Raw genomic sequence first — 14,085 nt, forward strand, 5'->3', positions numbered from 1 at the left:
CTGGTATGGAGAGTGAAGAGTGCCCCCCCCCCAAATTCTTTTTAAGAATAATCTGAAGAATTGTTATACCAAAACTATAGGTAGATCTTATATAGATGTATTTCAACATCAAGCTTGTGTGTAGCAGTGCTTTTAGAGTATTTCTACCAGCACACACTTGGTTGAAGTTTAAATCTAGCCTGGGCTTTTGTCTGCTGTTCTTTTTCATTTGCTGTTTATGATTTACAATAAAAAGCTTATTACTCTCCACTGGGATGGTTAAAAATCTATGTTGGATTTGCCTTTTTGTTCACTTTTTATCTAATGAGCCCTGGCTCCCCGGCATACCACCGGGGCACCCAGACGTTCCCAGTTGGGGAAGACCCAAACTGGTTAAACAGGCAGTCAATAGCTGGCCCGATTAGTGCACAGTAACCCCACAAAAGCCCTGAACCGCAGAGAGTGAGAAAACGACACTGCCTCTGCTAATGAAATCATAATAATGAAAGACATTCATCTGTGTTGCAGCTCCGCTATCCAAACACAACAAAGAGGTGTCACGGTGGTTAATGGGCCAGTCAGAGGGATTATTTGTTCATTCTTAATCCAGCCGAAGCTCCGCTGAGCTCTTCCCTTCAAAACGTCACTGAAGTGAGACCTTTGTCACTCATTCTGTGGAAGTATGTACAACACCAGAGATCTCACTAAAAGTCCAGTTCAGTGTCAGAGACATGGACTGGTAACATAAGCACTGTGATGTCCGTCATCATCAGTTTCCGGACATTGACTGTAACACCACTAAGTGCTCTCTTTTTGGTTTACTCTATTGGAACCTAGTGTGACTCAATACACTGGTAATGTAAAAGACGGGGGGGGGAATAATTGTTTTTTCACAATGCATATCGTTTAAACAAAACGGTTGAAAGTTAGACTAATGCATATCATTGACACACTGAATAATTTTATCTCAAGTGTAGCAAACTAGTTTGAAGAATTTAAAACATGCTAATTAAACACAAACCTGGAAGACGAACATTAATAGTCACATCTGTTTTGTAACTGTATCATCATGAATGTTTACGTATGTATGTTTACTATTCACATAAAACTATAATGTGAAAGTTATATCTATGGATAGTTACAAGAGGTGTTGAAATTAGAGTTGAGTGCTGATACACTAATGACGTAAAGGTATCTAAAAGTATTGCTTTGACTATTTTTTCTATAATTATTTAAGTATAATCAAGTAGCCCTTTTGCTTTAATCTAATAGTTAATTTTTTTATTTTTATTTTTTTTGGCAATACATGGTTGCATTCAGCGTTGATGTGTTCACTCTTTCTGACCTCCTGAACACTTATGCATTCTATGGTAAATCTATGATTGATGATTGGTGATTAAAGGGATTTTTAATGTTAATGAATACATGAAGCCAACTTCCCTTGAAAGACAATAGACATATTTCATTTTATTATTCATATAAATCACCCTCAGACTCACACTGTGGGTTGTTACGGTTACATATTGCTCGCCACAACACTGCACATTGAGCAAAGGGGAGCCATGTGGGTATGTTTAATAATAATTAAAAAAAGGGAATGCATTTTAACTCTGAAAGAACTATCTGATATCTTCAAAATGGGACATTTATTTGATTTATTTTTGCTTCATTGAAAACAACAAGCTGTCCTAAAGGTAACTGTACACAAATGGGCATTGAGCCAAGTGACTCTTCAGGAAACCAGGGAATTGAGAAATGTGCAGCATTCATGTCGTGGAAATCTGTTTTACAAACCTCCTCTGTGAACCTGCAGGTTTTTGTCCAGTGCTTTAAAGGAAAAGTTTGTTTTTCTATTTTTGTTTTTTAAGACTAACATTTAGATTTTGTTGAGCAGTTATTTTAGAAACGACTCCAGTCGCTGATTTACTGATACACATGGGTCACAACTTTGATTTACTCACTTCCTGTTGCGACTGTTGTCTGCGCTCACGTTTTTTTCCGTCTCTGTTAAATCGTTCTGTTTTGAGATGAATGCTTTGCATGTTGTATTTACTTTTCATTTATAGTTTTTAATCCTAAATTATGTCAACTAACAAATTGAATGACGAAAATAAGTTCAACTTTTTAATTATTATGTAGAGGGAGTTAATAATGAGATGATGTTAATCTGTTGGTTGTTGATTGATTGTGTTCAGTGCCATTGTAATGACCTGTCCAATGTTGGGGAAAAATGAGGTCATAGGTCATCAGATTCTGATCAGTGGAGCTGCGGCCCGCTGCTCCTTTGGTCTTGTCTCCGATAAAGACGAGCCATGTTTGTTTTCTCGTGGGGTTCTTGATGTCGGAAGTGAAGTCGGACCGTTCTCCAAAAACAACATGTACAACGGCAAACAGAAGATTTGAGATCTGCTGGGGAGTTCTGATGGAAGGAAAACTGAAGATAGAGACGTCAGGGGAACAGCGGGCAAGCAGAGCAGCGGCTCTTTTACTAGGCTTCACAAGTGACTGCTCCACGACTATTCAATAAAATTTTTTTTTTAAAATTACTTCAGCTTCCTGTTATCAAATCTTACTCACAGCATGATGTACTTTCAGACCTCGCTGAAAGTAATCTATCATTAAGCCTGGTGACTGAACCCATACCACACCATCATCATTCCCTGTCAGGCCATTTGTTATTAAAGGGCAGGAATGTGCCTGGTACTCCATCATGGCAAGCAGCACTAAGCGGTCAGTTTGCTGCAGGAGGCCTCACGACTGAACTAACTAAACCCGCAACGGCTCGATATGTAGAGTATTCTCACACTTTACAGCAGAATTAAAATGCAAAACTTTGTAAAACTTAACTGCATTTTGAAGTGTTACAGTAAGAAACCTGTGTTTTTAGCTGGAATTTTATACAATGGGTCGCCCAAATGGCTTAGAATTGTTAAAGGATGAATGTGTTGCATGATTTAAAAGTACTGTGTGCAACTTTTACAAAAAAGTGTTTTTTTTATGTATTTGTTCAAGCTGTCGCCAAGTCGAGACAGAATCAGAAAGATTTAAAAATCAAGCTCCATCATATCCTCCCAGTGTTAATATTGCTGTCTGAAGATATGGTCAAAAACAACTAATCAGAGCCCGGAGGAGGGCCACAGCCCTGTCAATCAGGCTTGTGTGTGCGCTGCTAAACATGCTAATGGTGGTGAAATGACTTGCTGTTCAATATTCAAATTTCAAAACTACTTTATCAATCCCAAAGGGAAATTAAATGTTGTAACTCATTAATTTTTCAGAGTTGTTGATCATGTAGGCTGTTGGCAGGAAAGATCTCTTGTAGCAGTCTGTATTACAGCGAGTCTGAAGAAACCTCTTGACTGAAGATACTCTGCCTTCTCAAGACAGACTCAAGAAGAGAAAATATTTATCCACCATCACTGGTGTCCATACTAACTAGCCTGACCATTCAGAACAGGCTCCATTGTGCTTTGAAACCAGCTGTAGTATGACATAGTGATAGTTTTAGCAATACAACATGTTTTAAATAAAAGACTGAAGGTTTTAAAAGTGTGGCCCACATATGCATGCACCTCGTTTTCCTGATGCCTCTGAATGAAATGCAGTTACCAACTGTGTGTGTGATTTAGGTCGCTTCCACACCCAATGGTCCAGTAAACTTGGTACAACTGAGAATGAAGTTTGATAGGAGTCGCTGCGTCATACAGGTCCTAGTCTGCTTTCACAATGCAGATTTGATTTTACTGTTACTTGCATTCTGGACTCTTTGGTTGCTGTGGAGGGAGACTGCAGATCGCAGCATTACTCCTGCAGGAGGAAGAGCCACTCGGTGTCAGGGGATGTGGTCTACATAAACGACTTAAAGTGAAAATTCCCACATAAACAACCTATAAGAGGGTCAGCGACCTTTACCAGCTTAAGAGTCACTTTTGCCTTTGGACCAGCTAACCAAAAACTACACTACTGTTTCTAATCTCTACTACAGTATTTAGGTTTTCAACTTTTGAAGAAATGTATTTTTGGTTTTTAGATTCCCTTTTCTTTTCAATCTGACATTCTATTTTTATAGAAAGTGACATAAAAAGTATGTGGTTTGCATCCTATTGACAAGTAAGTTACCTTATCAAAAACAATATTTATCCAACACTATTAATTGCCTTTACATCGTAAAAGATCACTCAGTTCTTTATCATTTTTTGCCCAAAAAAAACAAAATTGACGAGAGCCTCAAGGGCCTTCTGGGGCCAGAAATGTTCCCCAGAAATAACCTCATCCAGAAACGGATAGTTTAAACGTACTTTAAGATCCAATCCAAGGTGAGGACTTCGCCTAAAAATAATTCAGTAAGAGACATTAAAGTCCTACATTATTAAGAAAGTTCAAAGTGTTTCTACTGCTTCTGGATTTACATATTTTAAGACGCATTAAAAATCTAAAGTTTGACCAAATCTTTAAAATATTCTAAAATGAATTAAATTACTACAACAATAAAACCTGATTATTATGCTTATATTAACAATGTTTCAACAACCTTATTAATACTTGTATTTTATGTCATAATCTTACATGTTTTTCTTAAAAAAAAAAAAAAAGTTTGTCTTTGTTTTCATGTGGATTAATGAAGCATAAAGCCACAGGTTGTAATATAAAACTCAAGGAAAGAGCCAAGTCAAGTTTTGACTGAAGGCAAATAATAGTTCAGTACGAGTATATTTATTTATCCTATTCATATTCTGTTTTTTACCAGTAGATTATACTTATCAGACTCATGTCAGCTTGTTTAGAAGAACTTTGTTTTAATTTGGAAGAAAACAATCGTCCCAGTGAACTTCCTTTGACCTGCGCAAACTCTAGACGCTACCTGCGTAAATCCTGCCGGTTTAATTATCTCCAGCTTCATTATATAGATGGCACAAACACACAAGGTTGCGTAGTTAACATAATATTTTACAAGACACTGACGAATTACACGTTCTTTCCAGGCTGTTTCACAATCGGACAGTTTCAAGTTATATGGCGAGCTAAATCAAAGCATCTCAGGGAGGTCAGATGTTTGGATCTATTTTCAGTGTATGCGTATTAACTCATGTCTGCAGCTTCAGATTTTGTCGGCGCAGACTTGGCCGGATTTTAAGAACAGAGAGTTGATTTGTTGCTCTGATATTTAATGCTGAAAATATATATACAGACTGATTTGGTCTAGTTCCCTCAGCCGTCCGCTCCGAGACGTAGATAGCATCTTTGAAAAATTGCCTGAAGCAGCCTGGACATAACTTACTTCACACACAGCCTGCTGAGGCTGGTGGCAATCCAACATATGTGTGTGTTTCTCACTACATCCCCGTCTGTTCTGGCTTTAGTTCAACAAAATACCTCTTTGCAGTCTGCACAATAAAGAAAACAGGAAAATATGCCATTAAAAGTAAATAATAGTTATTGCTTCTTTTTATTTATTTATTTTTTATAATCGGGGTTATGCTGTGTATTTCTGAGCAGTCGGTATCTTAGCAGACCACAGGAAAGATGTCAATTTTAAGGGCAATTCCGGGATATTTGATATAAATCTATAAAGACGTATCCATAAATAATTCATAGTAGGCCTTTTCATAGTTTTTCCAAACAGATTTATAATGACATTTTAGTAAATAACACACTTTTTTTTAAGGAGGAGCACAATACCTAGATTAATATCTCATCTGCATCCCCAGAGTCTGACAGGCACATCAGTTTTTACTTTATAAATGTTGTAATAATCCTAAATGAGTCATACACTGATGAGGACCTCGGACGAGGGAATAACAACTTTTTGTCCTCAAAGTTGACCTGTAAGAAGTTGTAAAAATGGGTGCGGATCCAAGCAAGCTAGAGAAGAGCCACTCGGTGATGGACAGATGACATGGTCTCAGCATCTTCACAGTGGTGGGGAGCTCTGTCTAAAAAGTTAAGGCTGCCATATGTAACTTTTACAAAAACTATCTTGGTGCTGTTTGGCAGAACATCCAAGAGCAGCGATGGGGAAGATCCTGGGTGTGGAGCTTCTGTGGTAGTGCTAAGACAGTTTCCAGTGCACATATTAATACATTTTTCTCGTTTGAACTTTTAAAATAGGCAGCCACGAGTCATTTTTAGAGGTTGTCTCAAGTATTTGCAAATTTCCGCGGTTCATGAGGAGTGGTGCTCTCTAACCTGGCGATCCACTGTGCTGCCATATGTAAGGTGTAAAACCAAAGTGTTGGGGATCCTTTCCGTTTGTTTGTTTTAGAAATGTTTTGTATCTTAGCTAAAACGCGTCTGGAAGACGGATGCTACAGTCTCGTCAGGTCATTCCTGTTCCACCTGTGTTTGCATAAAGAGTCTTCCCAGCAACAATCTTAAATATGAAATGAGCGTTAATCAAATGGAAACTTGGTTGAAGGTCACAGCTGCTGCACTTTATGGACTCTCAAATGTTCATTACCACTGCCTGCGAAAACAAGAGTAGCAAAGTCTTTGACTTTTTTCCAGCCTGACTCATCTTTCCTGCAAAGACAGTGATGCATCTGTCATCCTAACCTGAATGTGACCAGTTCACAACCTTTCCCTGCCTCCTAATCTGTGAGATATCAAACCCAGGGAGTATTTCGGAGCTCATGCTGAGCCAACTTTCACATGCAAAACCTCCAACCGTCGGATTTACCTTTGTAACACCAGTAGCTCTTTTCTCTTTATAGTCTTGCCTCAAATTCAACGCCCCGATCTCTCCAACTTCCCGCTTCGCTCTCTCTCTCTCTCTCTCTCAAAAAAAAAAAGCTTTCATCTAGATACAGTCTTACTCCCTATTTTTTGCATTGTTATGTTGGCATGACTGTGTTCTCGTGAGTCATCTAAGAAGCATTGCAGTTGTACATTGTGGCTAAAACGAGCAGCTTCATTAAGCTGTTGATTTATTTTAAATCTAACAATTATGGTGTTTTTTGGCATCACGATGAAAGTTGAACAAAACCGACAGAAACAATTGATGTTAGCTGGAAACTCTGTTGTACAGCTGCATGCAGCTTAGACATCCTCCTTTATATCAGAAGAAAGTTCAGACGGGAGGATCTACAGTGGACACATTAGTTGTAAAAGAGAGGAAAGGTAAAAGAGAGTTTTATGTGCATATTTTAGTCAAAGCTACAGCACACACCTGGTTAACATAAACACACACAGGTTCAGAAGATGGTGTCAAACCCTTACAAAAGTATTTCTGTCGCTGAAATGGAGTAGCCACTGGCACATTAGTTCACAAACATTACAATCTGGGTAATTTTATTGTTCCTTCATCAAATGAAAGGAAGAGTTTAAAAGAAAAGAAAAAACAGTTGGGATGTTTGGCGATGAGGTCTTTAATTTAAAGCGGCTTCCCCTTTGCACCAGTCCGCTGCGTGTGGAAAAACAAAATCTTTCCTGGGTCACAGGAATCTCTGTGTTTCCAGAGAAAGCACTGGGGGTAAGCTTGTCCAGTTTTCATTTGAAGATAATTTGTTGATTGTCGAGCAGGAATGTTTTCCATTGGCCGTTGAGGCCATCAATCTTCGGAAGCAGACTGGTCAACTGGTCAAATGCCAAAGTGTTCCTCTGGGATAAGAAGTGAGTTTTCTCCTTTTTTTTTTTTTTTTTTTTGCGTGAAGAACAAAATAAGTACAGAGAAGAATCGCAGAGCGAATTCAGTTCAACACCGTGCCGCCCCTCATGGTGCTGCTGGATTGTTTCTCAGTCCAAGTGTTATCAGAGATCAGAGGACTTATCATGATGGATCAGAGTATTTATCAGCAAAACACTCAACCAAAGACTCAAATGCATCTTAATGTTCAACAGGCCACCTGAAGCTGATTGTAAGGATAATACACAAGTACTGTATCGTACTGATATTGTGTATGAATGAGAACCAGACGTCTTTATGTTACAAATTGGGAATGAGTGGCTTCAAGTGACTTGAAGACTTATTCTTTAAGGCATTTGCCTCACCTCACTATTTTGTATCTATCTTTTGTTTCCGTTACATCAGAAGACATGATACCTTTAGGAAATGAATGCTCCAGCATCATCTTAATGTGGCATGCACAGTTCAATCACCAAGAAAATCAGGCGTCACTTTGAGGAAATCAGCCACCTGAGAACTGCTACAGAAACTACTGATGCTGCACATGTGCGTGGCTGCTTCAAATTTGACACAAATATGACTTAAATGTTACAGCAATGACTCAATAATATGACATAAACTAACATTCTTTCATACCAGCTCACTTTATGAAGATTCACGCACCTCAGCATGCTGGATGCTTGAAATTGAAAATGAAACTGACAGCTTGACCTACTTTCTGATTGATTTGGCTAAATGTAATTAATTTGTTTGAAAACTTGGGGGCACTCAAGAGCTCCTGTATTGCCCTGAAGGTTCAATAAGACTAACATAAAATCAGACAATTTAATGTGCCAAATAACAATAATTCACAAAAAGCAAAATACTTTTTGTCTCTGGCTTACACCAGTAGTCTGTAATGATGTTAATCTGAGCCCATTGTCCTCAATGTTTTAGATATATCGCAGGTGCGGTAAGAACTTGGTGGTTCCTTAGCATGCTATCAAGTTCTTTCTAAAAGATGCCTCCTAATGTCTTCCCTGTAATTAACTCCTATCCTTATTAAAGAATTACCGCTCTCTGCCATCTATAACTGATGTTAAAAACATCCTTCCAACAGTGATCACCAAAACTAAAGGTCCTCCAGCTGGTCTTATAGGTCCAAACGTTTCCTGCCATCAACTATTTCATTGATTGCTTTTCTTCCCTGAGCTTTCTAGAGTAAAAACTGCCTTCTTGTTGTCATGATCCTGAAGAAGTTTTTTTTTTTAATCTTGTTTCTGTTTATTTTGCATCTTGATATTTTTAGGTATTGGTTACGATTCTGACTTGAGTTACAAACTTCCATTTTTTTTCTCTTTCCACTACTCTTGTTTCTTTGTCTTCTGGTTGGTATCTTGATTCTTTCTTATGCTTGTTTTTGTTCTGTTTCGGGTTTTGACACTTCTTTTGTTTGCGCATGGCACAGTGTCTCGATAATGGGTCTCCAACACCAGTGGTCCTTTAGAGCTGCTGCCCTGCAGGTTTTAGATGCACCTCTGCTCCAATACACAAGAAACAAGAGCTGGATTACCTCCTGTGGATGTCACAGGGCTCTGGAAAGACATAGTGAAACATATCTTAGATTCAATTGTGTCGAAACAATGACACATCTAAAAGTCGCAGGGCATTAGGTCTTCAGGAGTAAATTTGAAGATCCCTTCTCTAGATTCTTGTATAGTCCTGATTCCCTCATAGCTGTTCAATTAAATAACTCACCTGTCAAGTCTTGTTGTAATCACTCCTCAGTATCCACTTGCTGCTGTTCCCTCAAGTTTCCAGCTCAAGTTGAGCTTTTTTTCCCTGTTTTTAGATGTAGTTTTAGACTTATTAATTAAATTAGGCCTTCACAATATGAGGGACTCCTCTCACCACAAGCACTAAAAGTATGACTGCATGGTTATTGTCCCCTAAAAAGGCAACAATAACAATGTGGAGCAACTTAGAGGTTAACAGTACACAAAGATTTAAAAAAGAAGTAAAAAGGACGTTCAGTAGGACGCCCTCTCTTTTTATTTTTACTTAAAACTGGTAATCACAAGTGAAAACTTGGCAGAAAACTGCAAATCTGTCAGCTTTTTTTTTACTGTCATAGTGTGAAAGTAGATGACAGGTACAAATATGTTCTTGCATTTAGACTGGCTTCTCGTTTAATTGAAGATTTGCTCGGTGTTGCAGGGAAACTGCAATGTCCGGCCTCTCCGCTCTGTCCGTCTGCACGTCTGTGTCCATGCTCGTACGGTCGTGTCCTCTTCATTTCCCTGACTCTTCTTGACGGCCGAACAAAGTGGTCTGACACAGCGCTCCTCCTCATGACAAGCACTTTTAACACCACACTCCTCCCGCCTGCCTGCTTCTCTCCTCCCGCTAACCTCCATGTGCCTGTGCTCCTTGCAGAGTTGAAGAGTTGAATCGTGGGTCAGCAGCTCCGCTCGTGGAGAACCAGACTAGATTTCCAGATGGTGAAGTCACCATCTCTCTGCTCGTTTCAACCCAGAGAAAGCCTCTTTTACATGCACACACACGCACACACACGCACGCACACGCACACACACACACACACATACACATACACACAAAAGCACGCAAAATGCAGCAGTAAATGCGAAGTGATTTATCTCAAATAATCGTCGGCACATCTTTCCACCGTATTCCTTCCTGAGTGTTGAACAAATTGAGACGTATCAGTGCTGTAATTGGTTCCAGAGGACGAGTGTGATGGGAAGCAAGGATCTGAGTGGACACTTCCTTTAAGAGTGGGGAATACCAGCTTTAATCGTGATATGTTAAAGAGTTTGTGTGTTCACCACTCAGGCTGAGAAATGAGACTCAAATCAAGATGTATTAGATTTCAACAGTTTGCTTGACTAACAAGCCGCCTTGATAATGCAGAGGGTTAAATGCTCCAGCTGTTTGCTACTGAAACATTCAAACTGGTGTGTTTTCAGTGTTTTTACCTCGTCTATGCTTCTTTTTTTGTATTTAAAGATGATACGTTTTGTCTTTAACCAGTTGTTGCAAGTACGTTCTGTACAATGCATGTTGCTAAAAGGTATGTCTAACAATGTCTGTGTGTGTATATTGGTTTGCTGCCACGACGACCAGACATCTGGCAACACTGGAAGCAGCCGATAACCTCAGCCGTGCCTCCAAGACTTGGATCAGGAGCAGGGGCATCGCTCAAGGACGAAGCAACTGTGCAACAGGAAGGAGTGAGAAAGGACCAGAAAACAGAAAGTTGCAGACGTCACAGCCTCCTGCTGAGCCACAAAAATAAAACTGAACGTTAAGAATCCCAATGTGAAGTCCCGACTCTGGGCCATCTGGTCCAACATGAGTTCAGTTTTGCCAACTTTTATCATGCAAATGATATTCAAAACTGGACCGTTTCTAGAAGCTGCATTTATGTCCACAGATGAAGCCGGCATGTGGCCATTATGTAGTGCAGCTCCGCTGTCAGCCAGGGGATGGAGGTCAGAGGTCAACAGAACGTTCTAATGCAGCTGCAGTTTGCCCAATGCCCATTAGGAAAATCTTTCACTGAATTGTCATAAATTCCCCTTATAAATGCAGTTTTCATTTCACAATCTGTGAAATAAACAAATAAACATGACTTCCGTTTAATTAGTTCTGTGTCTAAAGGTCAAATTTCTGAAAAAGTGAAAACCTGTTAATTTCTTTTTGTTTGTTTGTTTGTTGTGATATTTTTGACTCTTTTGGAAACGTCATAATCCCTCAAACTCTGGAATAACATTGTCAGGACTCATGCATGACATATAATCTAGTTTTTAGAGTTATTGAAGCTGTAAAAATGTGATAATTTTGTGTACACTGAGCCAAAATTGTTGGTTTTACTTTCCTCCCAGTGGCATATTGAAAAACCAAAGTATTGTTTTAAATCTCTTTTTTAAACTATATTAATTAAAGTAATGTTTAATTTATTACTAAATTCCGTAAAGGTACAACTTACAGTCTTAGACATTTACTGGTGCAAATTTAGCATTTTCTAGAGTAAAATGTATTGAAGTAGAACGGGAAATTTAAAATTAACTTTTTTTTAGATCAGTTTGAAATATTGTCCTTGTCATCTAGAATATTATTTATTAAGCAAATACTAATAAGTGTTACAGGGACAGGGAATTATAGCATGAGTTAAAAAGTGTTTCCACATGTTTTAAACATATATTGATGTATTTTCTGGAGTACGTTTTCCACCTCCAAAGCTAATTTGCAAAAGTATGTACACCGCATTAAGCTTCTTCATATTTTTTGTCACGTTACATCCACATATTGTATTTCTATATGTATATATTTTGGGGGAATGTGTGTGAAACACCAACCTAAAGTAGTGCGCGGTTAAATAAGATTTTAAAATAATCATTGACAAAAAAAAGCAAACAACTAAAACAAAAACTGTGCAATGCATTCAGTTTCCTTTACTCTGACACTCATCGATAGAATCCAGTTTAATCATTTCCCAAAAGAAGTAACTGAATTAGGAAAAGAGTACCTCGTGTGATTAATTAAATTGCATAATGAAGGCTTCGGAGGCTTGTTTGAGAAAATAGAGACCAAACCGCATCATGAAGAGCAGAAACAAAGCAGACAAGTCGGAGAGAAAGTTGTACAGAACCTGCTTATTGCAGGTTTAAGTTATAAACATCACCCCAAGCTTTGGTCAGTCCGTCTTCTGATGGCTCAACCGTAGACGTGCCAAGACGTGAACGTTTATGTGAAGTGGCAAACCAGCCAATTAAAGCATTAATCGGAGAAGCGTCAAAGAGTCCGTGTTAACTCTGGGGTAGCTGCACAGCTCTGGTGGAAGAATCCATCAACAGGACGACTATTCCACACTAGCAGTGCGCTTCACGAAGCTGGCCTTTATGGAGGAGTGGCAAGAAGAAAGCCTACGCTGCTAGAAAAATCACAACATACCCTTCAGCTGGCCACAGGACAGTGCAGAAAGTGCAGAAGAAAAGACTCAAATCAGATCTGAGACCAGAACTTACCTGTGGAGATCATCCTGTCACCATGAAGCACGGTGATGGCAGCATCATCCCGTCAGGTTACCTCACCAGAAGCTTGTCAGAGCTTCTGGTGAAGCTCTGACAAGCTACAGGGAGGGAGATCTCGGAGGAAAACCTGTTAAACTGATAATGGGCCAAACTTTAAACCTTCAGTTGTTCAAAGCTGGTAGAAACATAAGAAACTAATATTACAAATGACTTGCATGTGCAGCAAAATGTGATTCTGGGTCAAAGGAATCTGAATACAAACCCATAACACTCTTTTAAAATTTTTATTTAAAGCAAATTCTGAAAATCACGTTTCCTTCTCTTCATAACTATATGTGACCTGCCACCTAAAATTCCCAATGCATTAAGGATGTAAACTAAAAGTTTAAATGGTAGAATACAAGGCACAGAAATAGGTGATGAAATATTTATTAGCTATTCTTCTTATTATTATTCTTATTATTATTATTGTTATTGTGCATTACGCCACTTATATTAAATATTGTGATATCCCATTTAAAACCAGATTTTTTTCAGGACTATCAGATGAAAACACACAAGAAATCAGATGTTAAATGTTCAACACGAACGACTGCAGAAATAACCCAAATTCAAATCTGCAGCATGAATCAGCCAGCGTTATTTTTAGAGCCATGAAAAACAAAAACAGCAATTAAAGACGCATTCTGAGATGTAAAAATAGAGAGTTCACAGGGAATGTTTCCGTTACGGAGTGAGGACGCTTCATCTCTCATATTCCCCTCCTCTTCTTCCTCCTCCTCCTCCTCCCTCAGGTCATCCTAAATTATCGCTGTAGGTCACAAAGCGCAGTGCTGCTGGGCGCTTTTCTTTTCTCCACTTTCAGTAGATGATGCATCTTCATCCTGTTTATGTTGAACAAATTAAGAGAGAGAGAAAGAGAAAAGGTTGGGTTGATTTTAATTCGTCTGTTAAGAACGTTTTTCTCGTTAAAGCGTCCGTTTCTTTTCTTTTTTTTTTTTTTTTTATCGGAACCTGCGGCTTATTTTGCTTGATATAAATAATAAGAAGCAGTCGGTTTGTGTGCAGATGTTTTTACTCAGCGCTGCATGCTGAGAAAACTGCTGGATATTTGCATGGAGGGAACCGTTATCCTCCCTCCATGCGCCCCGACGCGATCCAGATTAATGCAACCCAGTCGGATTTTTACCGGCCTGTAATGTTCAGTCACAGGGATGCCAAAGGAAAGCGGGTGTTTTTTTTTAATTTTTTTATTTTTTTTATACCAGATATCTATCTTATTGATAGATATCTGGTATCATGAAACATTAAAAGCTTTTAGCGCAATTAGGTAATTTTCCCCTCATTCAATTTGTATTTTAAAACAAATTGTTTCCAAAAATCTTTGGATTAAATTCCAACTATTAATTAAAAATAAACAATTTCAAACATCACTTTAATTTAAACTTTATA

Source organism: Poecilia reticulata, chromosome 6, assembly GCF_904066995.2.
Source record: "Poecilia reticulata chromosome 6, P_reticulata-male-v2, whole genome shotgun sequence".
Lineage (NCBI taxonomy): Eukaryota > Metazoa > Chordata > Actinopteri > Cyprinodontiformes > Poeciliidae > Poecilia > Poecilia reticulata.